The sequence below is a fragment of the Seriola lalandi genome, unplaced genomic scaffold (genome assembly GCF_002814215.2).
Source record: "Seriola lalandi dorsalis isolate HSWRI2012SDOR001 ecotype SW California unplaced genomic scaffold, Sedor1 jcf7180002054748, whole genome shotgun sequence".
Taxonomy (NCBI): Eukaryota; Metazoa; Chordata; class Actinopteri; order Carangiformes; family Carangidae; genus Seriola; species Seriola lalandi.
The window spans coordinates 4,057,173-4,068,324 of NW_019525301.1; positions in this window are offsets into that span (position 1 = coordinate 4,057,173).

The following is an 11,152-nucleotide window of genomic DNA, read 5'->3' on the forward strand; positions in this document are numbered from 1 at the left end:
CCACTTTGCCAATCACCTGACTCCCTCATGCTCAACTGTTTCCAATTCACTCATTAGGTCTCTAGTATATACACCAGTCCACTTGTAGTCTGCCAGATTGTCTACCATGCCATCCCAGCTGTAACCTTTTTTTCTACATGCCTCCCAGTTAAGTTTTAATAAAGGTTATTGGAATCTGGTATGACTCTGAGTCATGCATTTGAGTCCAGTGTTTTCCGAACTCTGACAGTGCAATCTGACCAGTTTGCATTCAAGTTCCATGCACAAGGAGCTTGCCACTAAGACTGATGCCTTCCTCCACCACAAGCAGCAGCTCTCTCCTCTGGTGAGAAGTTTTCAGGAGGTTACCACTCTACATGAATGAATCCTGGGAACCATCAGCAAGTGGATCCAGCAGCTCACCCTCCTGGTCCACCCTTCCACTGCAGCTCTTCCTTCTGCCTCCTCCAAAGTCCAGCCTCCAAGCCTCACCTATGAGCTCTTGAATGTTATGACAGAGAGCCAGAATTGAGTCGAGTGTTCCCCGCTCAGTGTTTATTGATCTTCGAGCTGCATCCCTCTTTGTTTTACATGGAACAAGCTATCATCATCATCATCAACATCACCTCCCTGCTCATGGGCCATCCGAGATTCTGCGTAACTGCTGAGTGGGAGAGACAGTCTCTTATCTGTGAAGTCATTCACATCTGAGCTGAGGAATCTGTTTGACCACAGATCTTAGGAGGGAGGCAGCGCCAGGCCTGCTGAATCCGTCTCAGGGAGGCTGACGCGTGGTGGATTACTCCATTAAGGATGATGACAGCAGAGAGTTAGTGGACAAATCCTGTTTATGATGCATATTACCATGGACTTCCTGATGAAAAAAAAAATGGCTCCATGGTAGTTGCCTGCAGAACTAACTTAATCTCTCCCACCATTTATATTGACTGCTGCCTTAGAGGGTGGCGCAAATAGAGAATGCAGCTCCCAGGTCTGTCCACACCAGAGGAGTGATCTCCACAGGAGCCTTTGTCTGTGCTGTGGCCAGTCCAACCACTTCTTTGCGACCTGTCCAGCAAAAGCCAGCACCCTCCCAGTTACTGGTGTTGGGATGTCTCAAGACCCTCCCAGTTACAATCCTGGCCTGTGCAGCATGCTTGCCTTGTTCTTCTGCCAATTTCATGGGGGGGGGCCTGGCCTCCCAATTGAGGTTTGACCTGGAACCCATGCCAGAACCCATGGAAGCGAGCACCCTCAGTGGAAATCTCCTCTGCTCTGTGATGCACTGCACAGTTCCCCTACACCTGAAAGTGTCAAGTAACTATCATGAGACTATTACCTTTCCTGATATTGATTAACCCCAACTTTCTTTCATCCCAGATTATCCTTGGGTGTGTAGACATGACCCCTACACTGACTGGGTCCCTGGGGCTGTTGTGGATTGGAGTAAATCCTGTCATGCTGTGTGTCTAAGGTCTGCCTTATCTCCCTCTCCTAGTAGCTCTGAATGGTGTTTCCTGACCAGTCCAGTCAATGTTCCCTCTGAGTATCTAGACTTCAGAGAGGTATTTAACAAGGCACAGGCTACCTCCTTGCCCCCACATTCTCCCTACAACTGCGCCATCGATTTCCTTTCTGGCAAATCAAAGGGCTGCCTGTACTCCCTGTGTAAGACCAAGGCCTTGGAGAAATACATTGGTGAGTCCCTGGCAGCTGGCATCATTTGTCCTTCCTCTCCCCAGCCGGGTCGACTTGTTCTTCATAGAGAAGAAGAATAAAACTCTGCAACCTTGTGTCAACTTCCATGGACTCAATCACACAACCTTTATATGCAGGTATCATCATCTCAACAGCCTTTGAAATTCTGCAGGGGGCTACCATATTCACCAAGCTTGATCTGAGAAACACCTATATACCTATAAATATGTCTTTGCCTATCTGACATCATGTCTGAACCGTTCTCAAGAGGCTGCTCAAGCTCTATGCCTTGACCATGTCCTTCCTGGGATTGGTGGTCTGTCCAGGCAACATTCAAATGGACCTTTCTAAAGGTAAAGGTAGTGGTCAACTGACCTCTTTGTAAATCCTGCAATCAGCACCAATGCTTCCTGGAGTTTGCTAATATCTACAGACAATTCATGAAGGAACTTTTCAGGAGACAGCAGATGTCTTAAGTAGAAGTATTTATTGCAGCTTGATGCATCAAGGAGATAGGCCACCCCTTCCCAGGGCAGAAGATGCAACAGTATATTCAGGACCTTCTGTTGAGGGTGGAATCACAGAAGATGGCTCCCTGCTTTGCTGATCCTTTCCCCATCTCCAAGGTCATCATCCCTGCAGTGGTCCACCTCCTGTGCTGTACTGGCGAGTATGGGGTCTCTAAAACCTGGTCAACTTGGATAGTTATGGGTCAGAGGAACACATTCTGTTTTAGTGGTGGACTTTCATGGCGATCATCCTGATCAGCTTGGAGGGATGTCGAGAACCGTCAAAAAACCGTCCCTTGTCACTGTCCATTCACATTCATTCAGGTGTTTTTTCAGTCTCTGCCTGCTTTGCCATGCTCACTAACTGTTTTGTCATTTCAGACCCAGCCACTCCCACCTGCCCTGCAGGAACCCCAGCCCTTCCCACCTTTCCAGTGGCAGCTAATTTACCCTGGAGCCTCTAGCGTCAAGCAGAGAGGAAAGTACTTTTTTTTGCCAAAACTACTAAACCTTTACCACATGAATAGCAGATGAGTTTACATTCATATGAATTATTTTTGAAACACGTGACGTGAATTGTTTTGAAGGGCACACTATTTTATTGTTCAGCTATGAAGACTTACATAAATCACTGTAGAATTATCCAATGTCAAGGTAGTTCAGGAGAGACTGGGCTGCAGGAGCTCCGAAAAGCTTTTGGCATTCCTGGTTGCAGGCCCAAACCCAATCAGAAAGCAGACTATACACAGGGCTGGCATCCTTTTCATCATCTCAGTCTAATAAACACTGTAACTTTTCACAAGGTGCCAATCTCTCACTCCTTTCACTGTATGCCAATACACACAGCACTTTTCAGTGTTTATCTACACACACAACACCACCTTTTTGGGGGGGTGGTGGGGGTGTACCCAAATGGCCTGGGTTTTTACCTTGCCAGGGGTGGTTGATTTTATCCCCACAACTATTGTGTGAGTTAGAGAGAAGAGAGGTTTCCATATGTCTGTGCCTGGGCCAATCTCATCTTCAGCTCTGAACAGGCTCTCCCCTCTGTCTCCGGCCGGCTGCTCCAGTCGGGGGGGTTTGAGGGATGAGATTGAAGTGCCCAAGCATTTCCATATAGTGAGAAAACCATCTGCTCATATCCCATTATTATCTGTCACAACAGTTATTTGACTGCTTTCGGCTAATTCACTCCCGGGGTCGTGGTGCATGTAATAAGAACAAGGCATCACAGATTGGTTTTACATTGCAAATGCAATCATTTCTTTGAGGGAAAACATCTGTCCCTGTATCCCCTGCATCTGCACATTCTAACCGCACATAGTTATTTTTGCACTACAACAATGACTTTACCTGAGCCTGAAAAACCCGAGCCTGACCCCTCTCCTCCTCTCCGTCACAGTGTATCAGAAGAATTTCACACTAAACACCAATTGTAATAAAGTTTGATTCTGTGCTCTGGTCACACTTGAAAAATGACCAGATAATATAGACTTCATAATGTCACATGCAGAATGAGCTTGTTCCAGGTGGGAATGTAGTGTTAATGGACATGCTGTAAAATGTATACCGTTTGCAGCTTATGTTTCATGTATATATACAGTATATAATGTGATAGTTCTGCTTTTTATATCTGGAGATATATATGATTGCTTTGTATTTGTATTATATATAGGACAACCTGGCTATTACACATTTACTTGAATATTATAAAAGCATGTATCCTTGTATCCACTATCCTTGCATCCTTAGACCCTGGAAATGACACATTGGTGTATGTTAGCATGGTATGTGCTCATGACTTGCTCTATTTATTGTTGGATTAATATTAAGTGTAGGGGTGGATAAGGGGGCAATTGGGGTCTTGGATTGCTTTCTGTTATTTCCTTCCTGTTGAATTTTCCTGTGACCTAATAAAAGCATTTAAAAAAGAAGGAATACAAGAAATGAATGTATGTTTTTCCAAAGATTGAACACTGTTTTTCCTTCTTGTAAGTACATGTACAGTATATCAATGCCAAGACTTTGCATTTACATGGATGCTTGAGAAGGGTTAGTGAAATATAAAAGAAGAGCTCAGTGAACTTGAATATATGGATTGTATTTAATTATGTCAAAAATATATATTTAAAACCTTTGTTTATTTGTGTATTTATCATATCAATTAGTTATTAATTTATTTCTCACAGAAATATGTATTAATGTAATGTATTTACAGTCTTTCTCCTTTTCTGCTGTTTGTGCCAGTTTGGCATCAAATGAATGTGTTTTGCACAGTGTATAAAGTGTGGATTTAGAACATACTATGGATTTGTGTTTATAATATAAACCATGCATGAGCCTTCCCTCTTAGTCTCAAAAGTCCTTGACACTTCCCCTCCCCCCTTTTCATTATGCCTTGTGAAATAGAAGGCGATAAATAAATAATAGGCGTGCCCACAGTTGGAGCGCCTGTGATAGGACGAGCAACACTGAGTTTTTCTTTTTCTTCTTTTTTTTTATGTGTGCTGGGAATATTAAAATGGCAGCTGGTGAAATGTAATCTAATGTAACAATTATAGATTTGCATCAAAACATGGGATCATAAGGCAGCGTCAGAGGTGACACTGATTCGTAATTATGAGAATCAGCACAATGTAATGTCAATGTAAGCCATAATGTGGCCAGTCCTTTGAAAAAAACAACAAAAAAAGACAAGTGGTTCAAATGTTCCAATGCTACAAATGAACTTATGTCTTTTTAGTGACACACTAATAATGTATAACTAACTTACGTGGTTTATTTTCTTGTATTACCAAGAGCTCTTATTTGATGTTCTTGTAACTATAACATGTTTGTGCAGATTTCATTTTTATAGCTATTTTTTACATAAACACATCACTTTTATTTCTTTTATTTTGTTAGCTCAAACATTTGTGAATAAAACAAAGAAGGAGACAGACGTTTTAGGAAACAAGGCTTAATTATCACCAGGGGCCCGATGCATAAAACTCTGTAGATGCATCACTAAAACTATATGTATGCACAGAACGAGGAATAATACACATTCTGTTCATCAGAATCATAAAGCCGTGTGTTTGCATGGATCTGCTTTATAAACCTCACTTATTGATAAAATGGACACAGGCGCACGAGCCTCGTTTCCACCCCCACAGTTAGCCATAAATGGATGAAGACCCTCAGTTAATCCATCAGTTTGTATAAAAACACTGTCTGTGCCACAAGTGATCCGACACAGAGAAGAAAGACGAGGAAGAAGAAGAATTTCACTGATTGTGAAACTGAGGTAAAAACATCATCATTTTACTTTGGTACAATCACTCTGATGTAAAGTTCTGTTTCACTCTGAACTTCATTTGGGACCAGAGAGTCTTAATGGTAATACTCCAGACAGGCTCCAACACTGTGAGTACTCAATATTCAAATACTATCAAACAGTTACAGAATGACTCACAATAAATAATAAGGACATTAAACGATGCTGAAGGAAACATTGAGCACAAACACAGTGATTTCTGTTTAGAAATGTAAAATTGTTATTGCTGTGTAAACTAATGATGATAATGAATGAAGCTCCATGAAGTTGGTTATTTTATATTAAATTATGTTTCTTGGCTTATTCAGTATTTTCACTTCACTGTGACTTGGATCTCTGTGGAAAACTGTGTTCACATGGTCGAAGGAATGTGTGAGGTGACACATTCTGTGTTTATAAAGACCAATTTATGTGCGGGAAATGGTGTACACACTGTTTTTGTGTGTACGCATCATTTATGCCTCTGGACCCTGGTGAACCAGCTGATGCGTAGGTGTCTTTCTATTCATTTGATTTGTTCATTTACTCTATCTCTTAGCATTCACAGTTTATGAATTAAAGCCTGGATTAAAAAAAAAAAAAAAAAAAGACTTTAAAGAAACGCTATAAATACACCACAACACTTTCAGCTGTGTTGCCCTTTGACCTTGAAGCTCACTTCTCTTCTTGTTTTCAAACCCCACCTCAAAACACACCTCCTCAAACCTGCCTACTGTCTTTAACTCCAGCACTTAACCATATTCATTTTTATGCAACTACATTTATTCTAATGTATTCTGTATTTTAGGCCTTGTACTGGCATTTTATCTTTTCCTGTGCATTGCAAGGTGTCCTTGAGTGCCTTGAAAGGCGCATAATAATATAATGTATTATTATTATAATTACATAGACTGAAGAAGGTCCAATCAGCTGCAGTAACAGGACCTCTGAATAGCTGCTTGTTGGCTTGTGATGCCACACTTGAATCCCACTACTTCCTGAGCTTGCAGGAGTAATGCTGATGCCTCAGACACATGTCATGAAGGACGTGTGGAGCCAGAGGAAAATGTGGAGAATGACAAACCACACTCTCTCTTTCTCTCTGTCTCCCTGTCTCTCTGTCTATCTCTCTCTCTGTCTGCCTATCTCTCTCTCTCTCACTCTGTCTGCCTGTCTCTCAATTTTTTTCAAATTCAAATTCAAATAGCTTTATGCCAAAGCAGTTTACAGATTATTAAGATACATACAATACAATACAATACAATAATCACTAAATGTGTTGCATACTGATACAGATTTAGATTTTTATATAGTACAATAAAATACAATATAATTAAGTACAATATAACACTGTTTTATACATTTATTTACATACAATCATTTAACATCATATAGATGTGTAGTGTGGATGTTGCATTGTTGAGATATTGTTGCGAGTCTCTCTCTCTCATGGTGTCTCTCACACACACTGGCAGTATAAGAGGCTGTGATGAAGGCAGCAGGCCCTCAAATGAATCAAAATGCCCTTTTCCCTCGGCAGCTCCAAATCCTGCACGGCCAAAACAAAAAGATCCATCACTGCCGCTGCAACAACTGGCTCTTTCAGCTTGATTACAGCTGGCCTAAAATGGCCCCCATCACCCCATCATGCCCTGGAAAATGACACACAGCTACTGACATGGGCATTTATCTACACACACTCCGCAGCCAAATAAATGGCAGAGAGGTGCAGTAAAGTCAGCACTACACATCTGTGGTTTGTGTGTGTTGTGTGCACAGCGGTGGAGGGAGACAAGAGCAAATATGGTGCATCCTCTGCCTTAATAGCATCAAACTGCAACAGCTTTAATTTAACCTTTTTTTTTTTTTTTCACATATCTTTTTCTGTCTTTAACTTCTAAGCAAAGCCACACAGTATATATCAAGCTCAATCTTTTCCTAATCAGAGATTATGAGTTACTTTTCATAAAGTATTTATGACTTTAATATAAGGCTTTCAGTCATGCTGAGATACTGAGAAGAAAAATCTGTTTATTTTGTGCTTAATGGAATCAACTGGGTAGTCAATGCCACCTCAACCACATTACTTCAACATCAGTGTTGGCAGAGCTTTCAAGCTTTGTTCATCACCCCCACCCCCAGCTGAGAACTCTGTCAACCCTGTAAGCACCAAATAAAACTGTCTAATGAAGAGCTGTGGTGTGTGACAAGGAGCATGACGCGTGTGTGTATTTGTGGTTGGAGATGTTGTTGGTGCTAAAGGAATTGATTTGGTCCGGTCTGGTCTTGGTCTGGACTGATACATCTCAACGACTGGTTTGATTGCACAGACATTTAAGGTCCCCCTGACTTTAGTTTTTGCTTCTGTGTGAACATAGTGGGTGGATTACCATGGATGGTACATGCCGTCTCCAGTTTAATTTGGCCAATATTTTAGTTTATGACCAAATATCTGCAAAGCCAATGATGTGATCATTAGTGTTTTTTCATATCCTGTGATCCTACTAATTGTGAACATAAAGAAACTGTGCAGATGCTCCTCTCCATCATGAGTGGAGTCAATCAGACAGACATCATATATTCTCCAGCAAAATCTTCCCTGTCTTCACAGCAAATAGAAAGAATGGAAAAAAATGTATTTAATGTGTCCAGCGGTGAGGCTTCCTGCAGGCCCCGGGCCCTTTAATGTCTCCTCTTCAGTTGACTTCTGTTCCAAGGCGTCACTGCTGTGTCTCCTCCCTGCTGATGGACAATGGCCTCCAGCACTTCCTCAGCCACCATGTTCTCTCTCTCCCACACACACACACGCACACACACACACACACACACACACACACACACACACGCACACACACTCACTCATCTGCAGGAGAAAATGGGCTGGCACATTAACTTACAGCGGGGACTCTAAAGTTTCTATATGTGGAGCGCTGGAGAGATGGAATGGCTTCATATATTAGTGTCAGTCTGAGGTGTTTTTCTTTTCTCTTCCAATAAACACAGACGCTCAGAGTAAAGATGTCACTACTTCAATTCATCATCCACTGAAATATGACTTCTCTAATGCGAAATCCAAATTAGACAAACCTTTCTCCTACAAATGACATTTCTGTTCAACTAAACTACAAAAGAAAATATGTAACTGGAAATGTAACTGCGACCAGATTACATTTATGTTGTTAATTTCCATAATGTTGACACTGAACATATCAGTAATATCTTCACGGACACTGTATTTGTACTTGTGCAGTAGAATATCCACATGTAGTGACTCCAGCATTATTAAAAATCTTTACGGTTCTGTTCATACTCTCACAGGTCTTGGTTCAGGTTTGGGAAAGATCCTGATCTGGTTTAACACAGAAGAAGTTCACAGTGACTTCTGGCACATGTTTATCTACGTTTAAGAAAAAGCCACTTTCCCAAACCTTAACCAAAGCGCTTGAGATGGGGTAGAATAGGCAGAATCATGATCCACAATCTGAAACATGAGTTTGCCCATGGACTTGGTTGAACTCATGATCACATGACCAGTTGTGCATATGGTTGCCTGGACACAAAGCCTGTCACTTCAACTCAAAGGCCCAAATCACAAACCTCTGCAAACTGTTTCTCCTCTGATTTTATTGTGAAAATCCAGACCAGAAGTTGTGATTCGAATCTTTCTGCCACTTTGACACTTCTCTCAGATGTTTGGCCATTCTTCGTCCTCTGATTACAAATTGTGTCACAACCAGTCTTGGTTTTTGCTTAGTTCATATGGAGTATTTGTTTGGACAGTGCTGTTAGTTATTTATGAGGTGCTATACATCTGCTATATTTAAGTATTTTAATTTGAAAGTTCAGTCGATGCCCAGGCTCGTCCTTCTTCTTCCTCCATTGTCTTGGACTGCAGCTGGTGACTGTGGTTCTTGTTCTGCTCAGGTGTTACCCTAAGCCCCTCCTACCAGCATGACATTGGTTAACAGTTACATTATGTCCAGTTGAGAAAATAAAGTGAAATGACCAATGAACAATTCAGTAGCAAGAGCTAAGGACAATTAATGAGGACAGTCGGTGAGGTTTGTAATGTAGCACCATCATTAGTTTATCTATAGGGAAACAGGTGCTTCAGAATCCATTTGGACAAATGTATAAATTAAGAGGAGGTGGTAGATATGTGTAATATATGTGTAGTATATATGTATAAATTCATTACAAAACGGAGGTGTCCTGGTGGCCTAGTGGCTAAGACACAGAGGGGTGATTGCTGCAGACAGGGACCATGTCCTCCCCACAGTGGAAAATATGGACATGTTGAATAATTGCAGTTCAGCAGGTGCATCATGGCATCCCTCCAGATGTTGAGAGAAAGGAAATTTGTTCTTCTCAATATTCAATGTTAAATGAGTCAAATGCACAACTGCTGAACAGCTCCTGTGAACAGTGAAGAGAACAGCTGAGCTCAACTTAGAAGTTTTGAGCTTGTTCTGATGATCATGGGCACTAACTATGTCACTGGGGACTGATTGGGTGTTGTTAGTCTAAATACACATATACTTGTGGGTATTCACTGGTGCGTCTGAGCAGGTGTATGTATATTAGGAGGTGTAGCAAGTGGGATCTGCTAAATTATTAATTATAGGACTTTAAGGCTAAATCCAGGTAGGCAAGAGCCCAATGTGCATGAAGACCAGGAGGCTCAGGTCATTTTCCAATATATTGTATTTCAACAATATTTCTAAAAAAACAAAACACAGAAACCAAAATTAAGACATCTCAGTTCATTTTTCCAAGTATTCACAGTTACTCTGAGGAGGGGGAAAAAATAACAATAGTGCAGTTCAGTGCAGTTTTTGTTTACCACATACTGTGGAGATCAGCTGATTTAATCCATTTATTCCACTCCTACCACGCTTGGAAGTGGTGTTCCAGATAATTGGATCTAAAAAAATCCTGACCAAAAGTTTGTCGTAAAACAGGTTCAGATTCTCATAAAAAACAAAAAAAAACATAATTATAATTCAAATTAGGAATTAGGTTTTTGTCAATGTTTACACACAGCTGATGATATAACTAATCATTCAGTTACACAAAAGGAGCAGGAAAACACACAGGGCTGAAAACAAAACCCCTACACAAGTTTCAATACTTACTTCATGAGTTTACATTCAACTGCAATTATACCTCTCAGTACCTTAAATCAACGGTTCCCCTATGGGAGTTCTGCATTACTGCTGCGGCGCTAACTAGCATGCTAACACTGATCACTATGCTGGCGGGAACTGTTTGATGACATTTTAATGACATTGTGCAGATACAACTCACCGCTGAGTGTAGGAAGTTTACCAAAAGACCAAAAGTCAAGTTGAGAAACCACAGAGTGCGGTCAGCTCTGCTTCTGCGGTCGTTCAATGACGCCAACCAGCATGAGAGGAAGTCACCTGGCCTAACCCAGATATTTATAAATGTGTAGCTGTACAGAGTCGACTAGAACAGCGCAAGTGGCTACTGGATTACAGAGGTCTATGTAAATTGGATCCTGACTGACCTGATTTCTTGGCGAGAACAGGCTCTCTATACCTACAGTATATACTCTCTATACCTGCTGATGCTGCTATACTGGATTTATTTATAGGGCTACTGGATAATTGTTTGCTTACCCACCCAACAACCCACTCGGCCCCCCTCA